The sequence below is a fragment of the Rhinichthys klamathensis genome, unplaced genomic scaffold, assembly GCF_029890125.1.
Source record: "Rhinichthys klamathensis goyatoka isolate OS25496 unplaced genomic scaffold, OSU_Roscu_1.1 h1tg000018l_1, whole genome shotgun sequence".
NCBI classification, from domain to species: Eukaryota; Metazoa; Chordata; class Actinopteri; order Cypriniformes; family Leuciscidae; genus Rhinichthys; species Rhinichthys klamathensis.
In genome coordinates this window covers 3306345-3316342 of record NW_026606569.1, presented here as the reverse complement: position 1 = coordinate 3316342, position 9998 = coordinate 3306345, and positions in this window count along the sequence as shown.

Genomic DNA, 9998 nt, shown 5'->3' with positions numbered 1-9998 from the left:
TTTCAACTGTAAATTTTTTAATTACATTTTTAACCCAACATTTGGGTTTGTCCATATTTGACCCAAATTTGGGTTGAAACAACCCAGCATTTTTTAGAGTGTATGGTCTTCTTCATCATGAAGAAGACTATACATTCGCGAGATGGACGTATGCGCATTATGCTATTCATTCTGTGTTTCCTTTCTAAACAGTTAGGCTATGTTTATGTGGTATTTTTCATGTTTTCATCACGCAATCATGTTTTTGATGCGGTGGTGACGCGTTCATGTAAGGGCGGCGGCGCTGCCGATAAAGCACCTAAAAGCTGTCACAAAGAACCGGCAAAAGCAATGATTATGAATGTGTCAAATATAGCAAGGAGACATTTTAATTGTTATAAAGTCAAGATGAAGTTGACGATGCTGATTCGCGATCTTCGCAGCTAGTGAATACACCAGAGAGAAATGCACATTCATTTCATAAGCAGAGTCTGTTTTCTTTCGTTTTGAATTGTTCTGTTTACAAGTAGACATTTCAATATAGATATATTTTTCAGGTCCGTGAATAGGCTACCTTATACGCTGAGTTTCGGTTCATTTATGAGACGCGCTACAGTTCACCTCCATGTCGTGATGGCCTATCTATAATTGTCTGCAATATTTAGCCTACTTCTTATTTATTAAATCCAACTTATCCAAGTAATTGGTTGATGAAACATTGATTACAATTAAGATACAATTAATACAAAACGAAATTCACTTTAAATAAAGGCTTTTGTGTCTTCTGTGTAAGGTCTCTGTGGAAGTTTTAAAGCAGTCTTTTAGTGCCGCTTCAGCGGTCGCGTCCGTAATGGAGAACCGTCACGTCTGTAACATTGTTTTTTCCTCATTAATGCGAACACGAAAATAAAATAAAATGAATATTTTATGTTCTGTGGAGAGCCAACCCTTCTTCATCCGATTTGCGCAGTGTAATTCACAGAATTACAAAAAAAATAAAAAATCGGTGCCTCCTAAAAGTTAAAGATTTTTTTTTTTGTCACGCATGACTGTCTATTTCCCTAATATTAAATATAAAACGCATGTGTAGACTGATATTTTTCTAATGTCTGGACTCCTTTCAGGGAGGAGCCTATGGATAAATATTTTGGTATTAATGCATTTTCTGAGAATTTATATTTCAAGTTTTGACTGCAAATGTCATGTCCATAACGCTGGAATTCCCACATTTTAAATAATTTATTCTCAACTAGTTTTGTGGTGTAGGTCTACGTATTTTATAATGTTAAGTTAACTTCAAATTAATTAAAGATGTGTTAGCATTGGATCTGGACGGTATGGATAATGCTGGGAGTTGGAAGAGGTGTGTCGCGATTCTGCAGGTTCGTGGATCTAAGTGTCGCGATTTCGGTTTCATATCGCATATCGTTACAGCCCTAGTCATTTAGAATGTTAAGTTCTACTTCTGTATAGTTATTTTGGTGAAAGTAACTCAAAAGTAATACAGGAGTAATGTAACGCATTACAATTCTTAGACAGTAATATTGTAAGGTAATGAATTACTTTTAAATAACAGTAACAAGTAATATATAATGTATTACAGTTTGGAAGTAACTTGCACAACACTGCTTATGACGCAATTGCATCTGAACTTGAGGATATTTTTTCCCAGTATGGATTAACTACTGAAAAAGTGACTGCATGTGTGACAGACAATGGCAGCAACTTTGTTAAAGCTTTTAAGGAATACCAACAAGTCGAAACTGAGGAGGACGAAGAAGAGGAGGTGGAGGAGGATGATGGGAAAGTGACCTTCACCGACCTCCAAAGCGTTCTCACTGAAGGAGACGATGAGGATGCACAGCAAGGGCTGTGTGTGTTGCTCACACGCTCAACCTCATTGCCAACAATGAGATTCATAAATGGTTGGTATCAAACCCAAAATCCAGGGCTGTTTACCGCAGTTCCACAGCTAAGTGTTCAGCACTATGGACCAAAGCTAGCCGGTCCACAGTTGCATCTGAGTGCCTAGAAGAGATCAGTAAAAGGAAGTTGATTGTGTCCTCAGTCACCCGGTGGAACTCATTTTATGACGCCTATGTTCGGATCATAGAAATGCCACTAACTGACATTAACCCTCTGGGGACCAGAGTGTTTTTGGGGCCCTTTGGATGTTTTGACATGCTCTGACATTTGTGCTTTTTTGAGTTGCTTATAAACATATTAATGGCACAGGTGAAATTAAACTCTATTTAGCACAAACAGGTCTACCATAATGTGTGAGCAACATGTATGTACATGTTTGTATTTTTGAGAGAATATTGTTTATGCGTGGTTATTGAAAAAACTAAAAAATAAAGTATTTGAAATAAGGACACAAAAAACATACTAAATATGAGTCCACAAGACTTTTGACTAATGTACGTTGTTGCCTAGAGTTTTTGCTTCAAAATGATCTGAAAATCATCCTTCCAAATCATTCACATAAAACAATAGATTGTTTTAAATTGTGAAAAACATTTTTTTTGTTTGCCAAGGCAATATGCGGATGGGCGGAACGGCCCAACCCCTATCATGAATAATTGAGTGGTTCTCAGACAGTGACCCTGCATAATAATGAGCCTTTCATTCAGGGGTGTCACACAAGAAAGAATGTAAGGACAATATATATATATATATATATATATATATATATATATATATATATATATATATATATATATATATATATATACAATGACATATAATATATATATATATATATATATATATATATATATATATATATTGTCATTGCATTCTTTCTTGTATATATATATATAGCCTACATGTATATATATATATATATACACACACACACACACACACACACACACATATATATATATATATATACAAACAATCAAAATATAAATGAAAGCCAGAAGCACATTTTTAGTCATACCTGGAAACAAATCCTGGTCAAATGCTATATGGGCCATTCTACAGAATTGGTTCAAAGTTACAGTTGGAAACATCTTGAAAAGAAAATAGTCTTTTCCCATAAATGTCTTATAAAGTATTATTTTTTAAAGTAGACCAATACAATAAAAATAAACCAGTCGCATTTCAAAGTCGCTCGCGAAATGACCGCCAGGTGGCGCAAAGGGACATTTATCAAAACGTATGTGGGGCTAATGTCAATTAACAGTAAGGATGAAATTCTACAAGTTATGGTAATTTACAAATAAGCCTACAACAAACATTTATTTTTAAACAAATATTTTTAAATATGCAACATGCACGTTTAAACAACAAACAATACAATCTGAACCAGCGCTTCCTGTATTGAGACATGCAGCGCGTTTCAGTTACGATCCTGGTTCCAATGGCCTTAATACATTCACGGCTTTTTAAAATGTCACAAAGCGTTTTGAGATGGTTTTGAATGAAATATTGAAGTTTATAATTAGGGTATTTTGGCACACCACGCCGAGTGGCTATGCATTATTCTAAAATCTGGCTTTATTCTGGCATGTTGAATTAGAGTTTGACAAACGCGGCGGCGCGTTCATTTGGATTTATTTTTCTCATAACAGCTAAAAGAACTTACTGCGTAATTGTTGGTCATACAGATAAGATATCATCTTTTAAAACTGTAAAAGGTCTACTTTTATTCATGTAGGCTAAAGTAGGCCTACACTCTCTGGCTAACGAGAAAACGTTTTCTCGCTTATGTGAGAAACAAACGTTTGGGCATTTCTCAGTGAGAAAATTCATAGCAGAGCGGTAGAACTGACGGTTCGATCATCAAGATGACACGGGTTCAAATCCCGACCAAACATGGTCTACTGCAAATTTTATATTTATTAATGCAGAGAGATTTGTCTAGCTCTAAAACTCTGTTACACCATACAGTTTTTTGGTTATATTTATAAAATAAAATTACCATGCATTTCCATTTTACACTATGAACAATAGTATGAACAGAACGACGTTGCATCTGTACCAATCGTACGAGGCTACCAATCGTAATTTCAAAAGCAGTTCTGTAAAAAAAGTAATTTTACATATATAGCCTATATATATATATTTTTTTTTTATTAGGCCTATTATTATTATTATTTTGATTCCCTACAACCTGGAGTTTTTAAAAACATGGTTTTAAGTAAAGTGTGATTTGCCAGGGGGGACGGGGATTTCCTTCTGGTCTAAACATCCCTGCTTCTGCTGAATTATTTGAATCCCCACACCCCTCCCTCCACAGTAATCAATGCTATAGGCTACTTCACCAATAGACCATATCAAATATAAAATAGAGATATGCAACAAGCACGTTTAAACAACGACAAACAATAAAATCAAAACCAGCGTTTCAGTTGTTCATTAGTTCAAGTGGCCTTAATGCATGCACGGCTTTTCAAAATTTCACAAAGCGTTTTGAGATTATTTTGAATGAAATATTGAAGTTTATTATTAAGTGTTTTGGCAGACCACGCCGAGTGGCCCTATGCATTTTTCTAAAGTCGGGTTTTATTCGAACTTTTGCTAACGACAAAAACAGTATATCTGTCGTCTCTGTCTCCGGGAACTGCGCGTCACAAAAATGAACCGAAGCCACTTCAGCTCAGTCACTATAAGAAATCGGCTCTGTCTAAAGCCTTTAAATGTCTAAATATTCTGGCTAATAAATGTTATCTGATTATGTAATCCATATGAAAACGAGAGGTACAGAGGATGTACTCAAACATGTAGCCTGTAAGCGCTTCCCAATGAGAAAATGACAAGGGTGAAAATCTCGCTCTAATGAAATGTAGCAGGCTAAATCGCCCTGAATTAAAATGTAAAAACAGATCAAATAATGTATTTGTCGAAATGTTGCGATATTGTTTCATTTAAGTTCATAATTATTCAATACATGTTATTTAATTTAGCAGCATTACCACGAAGCACCGTGGTTCGATATTTATTTGAATAAAAAAAATAAAATAAAAAAAACTTAATTCACAAATTGCATGCCTGGTTGAAAGGATCCAAAGATCCCTGTAGACTTTAATATTGAGTTGAACATTTTGTTCATGAAAACAAATTAACATGCGTTTTTTCAGATTATATTTAGTTTTGCTTGGAAAAAGCTGGCCCAAACCAGTTTTATTTCATCAATTACTGAAATAATGAAATATTTAGTAATAAACTTTTATGACAGAAATATCACTAGGCTACATGTAACTTAAATCATTTAATTCCTTCATTATCAACACTGTCTAGAATAGCGATTTAAGTGTGAATTGCGACTTCTCTTTGTGTTAAATCAGCCTCAGACTCCAATAGCCGGTGGGGGGTTGGAGGGACAGTTCAGTGCTGTATCGAGCGCGCAGGACAATAGGCATAGGTGTTAATGTTCCTCTTTCATATGGAGAGCGAGGGAGACTAAACAAACTTGTTAAAAAGAGATTCAGCGCGAGAGAGGCAAAAAAAAAACGCATGTTTTAATTTAATTATGTTGCTTTGGACAATTTTCGTTTTGTAGGCCTACTGTTTTAATTGTTTAATATAGCTGTCATTTCTTTGGCAATACAAATTTAAAATGTCGCAAGAATAAGATTAGCCTAGTGTTTCTTATTTTGCATCGCAAAGAAATAAACTCTAAACCCGATGCAACCCTGTTTTAAATAAAAAAAAACTGTCCCGACACTTTATTTAAACCTTGAAATGTTCGAACTTGGTTTCAAACTTAAGTAATTTTAGTGTTCTTTTACATTACACAATAATTTAGCAGACTAAAGACGTGCTTCTTCATTTTCATTTTCTGATGCAATCGGCTGACAATCTTCCTTCATCAGTTTATGTCCTTTGTGCAGCGCTGCGGTTCCAGGAATGTAGCAAATTTATGTTGTAATAATAATTAAACAAAACTCTTGACTTTAAATAAGTAAACAGTTATAAACAGTTAGCTATTTAAGCATCAAGAAGGTTAAACATAAACGCTGTAGGGCAACATCGGTTAACAACATGTATGCTACATTGAGATTCGATCTCGAGTCGATTGAAGCTCCTCGAAGCTCGTGTTGTTGCGTTAACCACTGAGCTATCGTCTATAGACTCTATATGTCTGTAAATGTTTTTATTGCAATGTTTTACTTTTTCATTATTTATTCAATTTCATTTCAGTAGCCTAATTTCAGTATTGTGATTATGAATTATTTTAACTACGTTTCACTTGTTGAATTCATCTGCTACCAGCTTTCAATCGCTCTGAATGAGCCGCGGTGCGGCGGCAGATTACGCATTAGAGAGAATAAACAAACACTTTTCAGTGTCTATGATTGTAGCGCCTCTTGGCGGTAAAAGGCAGCAAATACACCCCACATTTTACCGCCGCGGTGGAACGGCTTATGTGGGCATTGTCATGGCTTGCCTCAACATTTGCGTTTGAATAGCGCGCGTCCTCCGTGGGCGTGTCAGATTAACGCGTAATGAAGTGTAATGAGCTGGGGGAAAAAAATCTGACAGCACTCTCTTTTCATACAGATTACATAAACTGAGAATATTTGTTTTTTATATAAATTACATCATTGAAAAGAAGAGAATTCAAGCTTCATAAAGAAAAACCTCTCGTGCCTGTATGACAAGTATTTGCAGAGTTAGAGTTAATTTTTCGGACGTTTTTCAGAATGGACTGCACTGACAGAGAGAAGGCAAAACTCGCATCATGTTTATTTTTCTTTATTTGACAAAAAGCACAAAACTTTGTTTTTATTATGAGTATACAGAAAAATAATAGACAATTAACAGGATCGATTGATGTATAACACTTATATGTACGATCAAAATCAACAGAGTATTTTAAGTCTATTTTTCTGCTATGTGAAAAAAAAAACGGCAAAACGCGCGGGCGCGTTTCTGGTCCCCAGAGGGTTAACAATCTATGCACACAGGTTCAGATTAAATGCATGAATGACAGGGAATACCAGTTTCTGAAGGAATACTGCTCCATTATGAAGCCTTTCAGCGCTGCACTGGACATCCTACAGGGTGAGGAAACTTGTTTTTATGGGACACTTCAACCAACACTTGAAGTTCTAATGGCCAAAACTTTAGCAATGCAAAATGGCCTTTCACAAATGATCACTGGGTTGCCTGAAATAATTGTGGGAGCAATTAAAACTCGCTTTGCCACAACAATTGACTCCAAGGATGCCCTACTGGCTGCCGTCTCACTACCCAAATTTAAACTGCGCTGGGTAAAAGAGGAAACCAGAAGAGATCACCTCAAGTACCTTCTCACCACTGAGTGCCGCACCCTAACAGTAGAAGAGCCTGCCACCCCAATGAGTGATGCTCCTCAACCTGCTGCAGTCACCTCCTGTGAGGATGACTTCTTTTCATTTGATGAAAAGCCCAATGCCATGGCTGATGCACCTATGTCAGTGGAAACAGAGGTAACCTCTTATTTCAATTCAGATCCAGTGATGGAAAGCCTGCATCAGTTTCCAAGAATTAAAAAAATTGCACTACGTTATAATGCACCAACACCATCCAGTGCACCAGTCGAAAGACTTTTCAGTCTTGGGAGTCTGGTACTCACCCCAAAACGCAACCGTCTTGGTGATGGACGCTTTCAGCGCCTTATTCTGATGCGGTACAACAGATATTTCAGTCAAATGGAATAGGCCCACCATAGTCGTAAGCAAGCACAGCTTCAATTTCCCTTTACTTGAATTTTTCCATGTTTAGCTGCACACCACCTCTGTTTTATATTTGGCAGGAAACAGAACTTTTTAAATCCAATTTTGCTGTTGGCAATATCTGACCATTATTTAAGTTTTGAAGATTTTGAACCATATTTGCTGTCAGGCCTTGTGGGCCCAAAGACCTTAATTTCAGTTTTGTATTTCCAAAAGTTTTTATTTCCATTTATTTCTCATATGACTTCCCTTATTACTGAACTTTTTTGAATTTGACTTAAATGACTGAGCCATATTTCCTGTTAGGTCCAAGCACTTTAATTTCATTTTTGTATTCTCGAAAATGGTCTAGTCCTTTAGTTTCATAGAGACAATTGCAATCTGTCTTGTTGTTATAGCCTAAGTGGATTTATTTGAACCTTCCTTTATTTGGAAGCCTGTTTTGTTTGAGCCTTTTTAGAGGCATATAGGCCTAAGGGTCTCTATTTGTTCTTTTTTTTTTTCTTCTTCTAAGCAGCAGTTAGGCTATGTTTAGCCTATGTTCATTTTCATGGACTAAAATGACTGAGGCTGAGGGTTGGTCCTCCAATTGCACTTTATACTTCCAGAGAAAGCATAAGCTATGTTCATCATGCTCACTTTGTGCATGACAGTTTTGTGTTGTGAACCTCTTGAATTCAAAGAGAATAAATTAATGGCAACAATAAAAGAACAAATGTGCATCTTGTGACTTCTTGTCATGCATGGCATTAAAGTTTACATACAGTTCTGTTGTGTCTAATATGAATAGACCAAAGCTATTGCCAGATAATCACTTTACCTCTACCATACTTTTAACAGACTTGGATCGTTTGTGATTCTGTCTGTCATCCTCTCTTTCTTCTCTTGAGCCTTCACTTTGCCAATTATATGCTATATTGTTAGTAGCCTGGATAGCCCACAATCATTATGCTACATCATATTGCCTTCCACTGGATGTAAAATGCTCTGTAGTACATTTTGTCTTTTTATTTTTTATATTATAACTACATCTGTAGTTATTTTGGTGAAAGTAACTCAAAAGTAATACAGGAGTAATGTAACGCATTACAATTCTGAGACAGTAATATTGTAAGGTAATGAATTACTTTTAAGTAACAGTAACAAGTAATCTATAATGTATTACAGTTTGAAAGTAACTTGCACAACACTGAAATCAACAGAGTAATTTGAGTCTCTTTTGCACTGATAAGGAAAAAAGTGAGCTGGTATCGCCGGCGAGACCGCCGACCCCAGAGGGTTAAGCGCTCTAAGTCTCTCATCTTCCGACGTCTAAGGTGGAAGATGAAAAGCCTGCAGAACCATAGGCCATGACATGTTATAATGCACCTAATGCCGAGTTCAGACTGCACGATTTTAGCCCCGATTTTGGCTCGCCGACAGGTTTTGAGAAATCGCCGACAAATGCCCGAAATCACAGGCAAATCGGCGCTCGTTCACGCGAGTGACAATCACGCAGTGTAAATGAGCAAAGACGCGATCTGAGAGAATCGCCGACGAGTCGCCGACACCCGTGAGATATTTGGCATGCTAAATATCTGGACCTGTCGGCGATTCACAATCCTGCTGTGTGAATGTGTTCTGACTGAAAACTACATCGGCGATGACCGACAGCCAATGAGAGAGCAAGATACAGGGAGGAGGAGGAGGAGTTATAGTCCAGAATATCAGTATTTTAATAGATAGGCCTATATTTACAATTATATCAAACAGAAACAAAAGCACAAACATTTGCATGACCAGCAGCAACAGCAGGACATGTGCAAAATTATTTATTTACCCCACCTCTCTTTGCAAAACACAGTCCTTGCTCCCCTCGTCTTCCCAACCATTTCCTGCATAAACTGTTTATTATTTTTTTCCATTTTCGCTACAAATCAGTGCACAGACAATTTGTAGGCTATCATTTTTAATAACAAATTCAGTGTTGCGCGAGAACTCCGGTCTCACGCACGCGTGATCTTCCGTTATTTCCTATCACTTCTCGCGTTTGTTTGGTTGTGAAACGTAGTTTGCGTACCAGGCAGAAGTTGTCGGCGATTCTTTCTTTTGTAAAGTCATGCAGTGTGAAACCTCCTGTCGCCGATCCATCGTGCAGTGTGAACACAGCAGCAACTGAATGTTACCCCAGATAGTCATGCAGTGTGAAAACAACAGTGACCCGATTATTTTGAAAATCGTGCAGTCTGAACTCGGCATTAGGCACATAGCCCGGTCTGGGATGCAAGATATGGGATTAATATCCTGCCATGATTCAAAACGGAAAATAAAGTTCTGAAAGGTTGAAACTAAGTGTTCGGAAACTCAAAATCT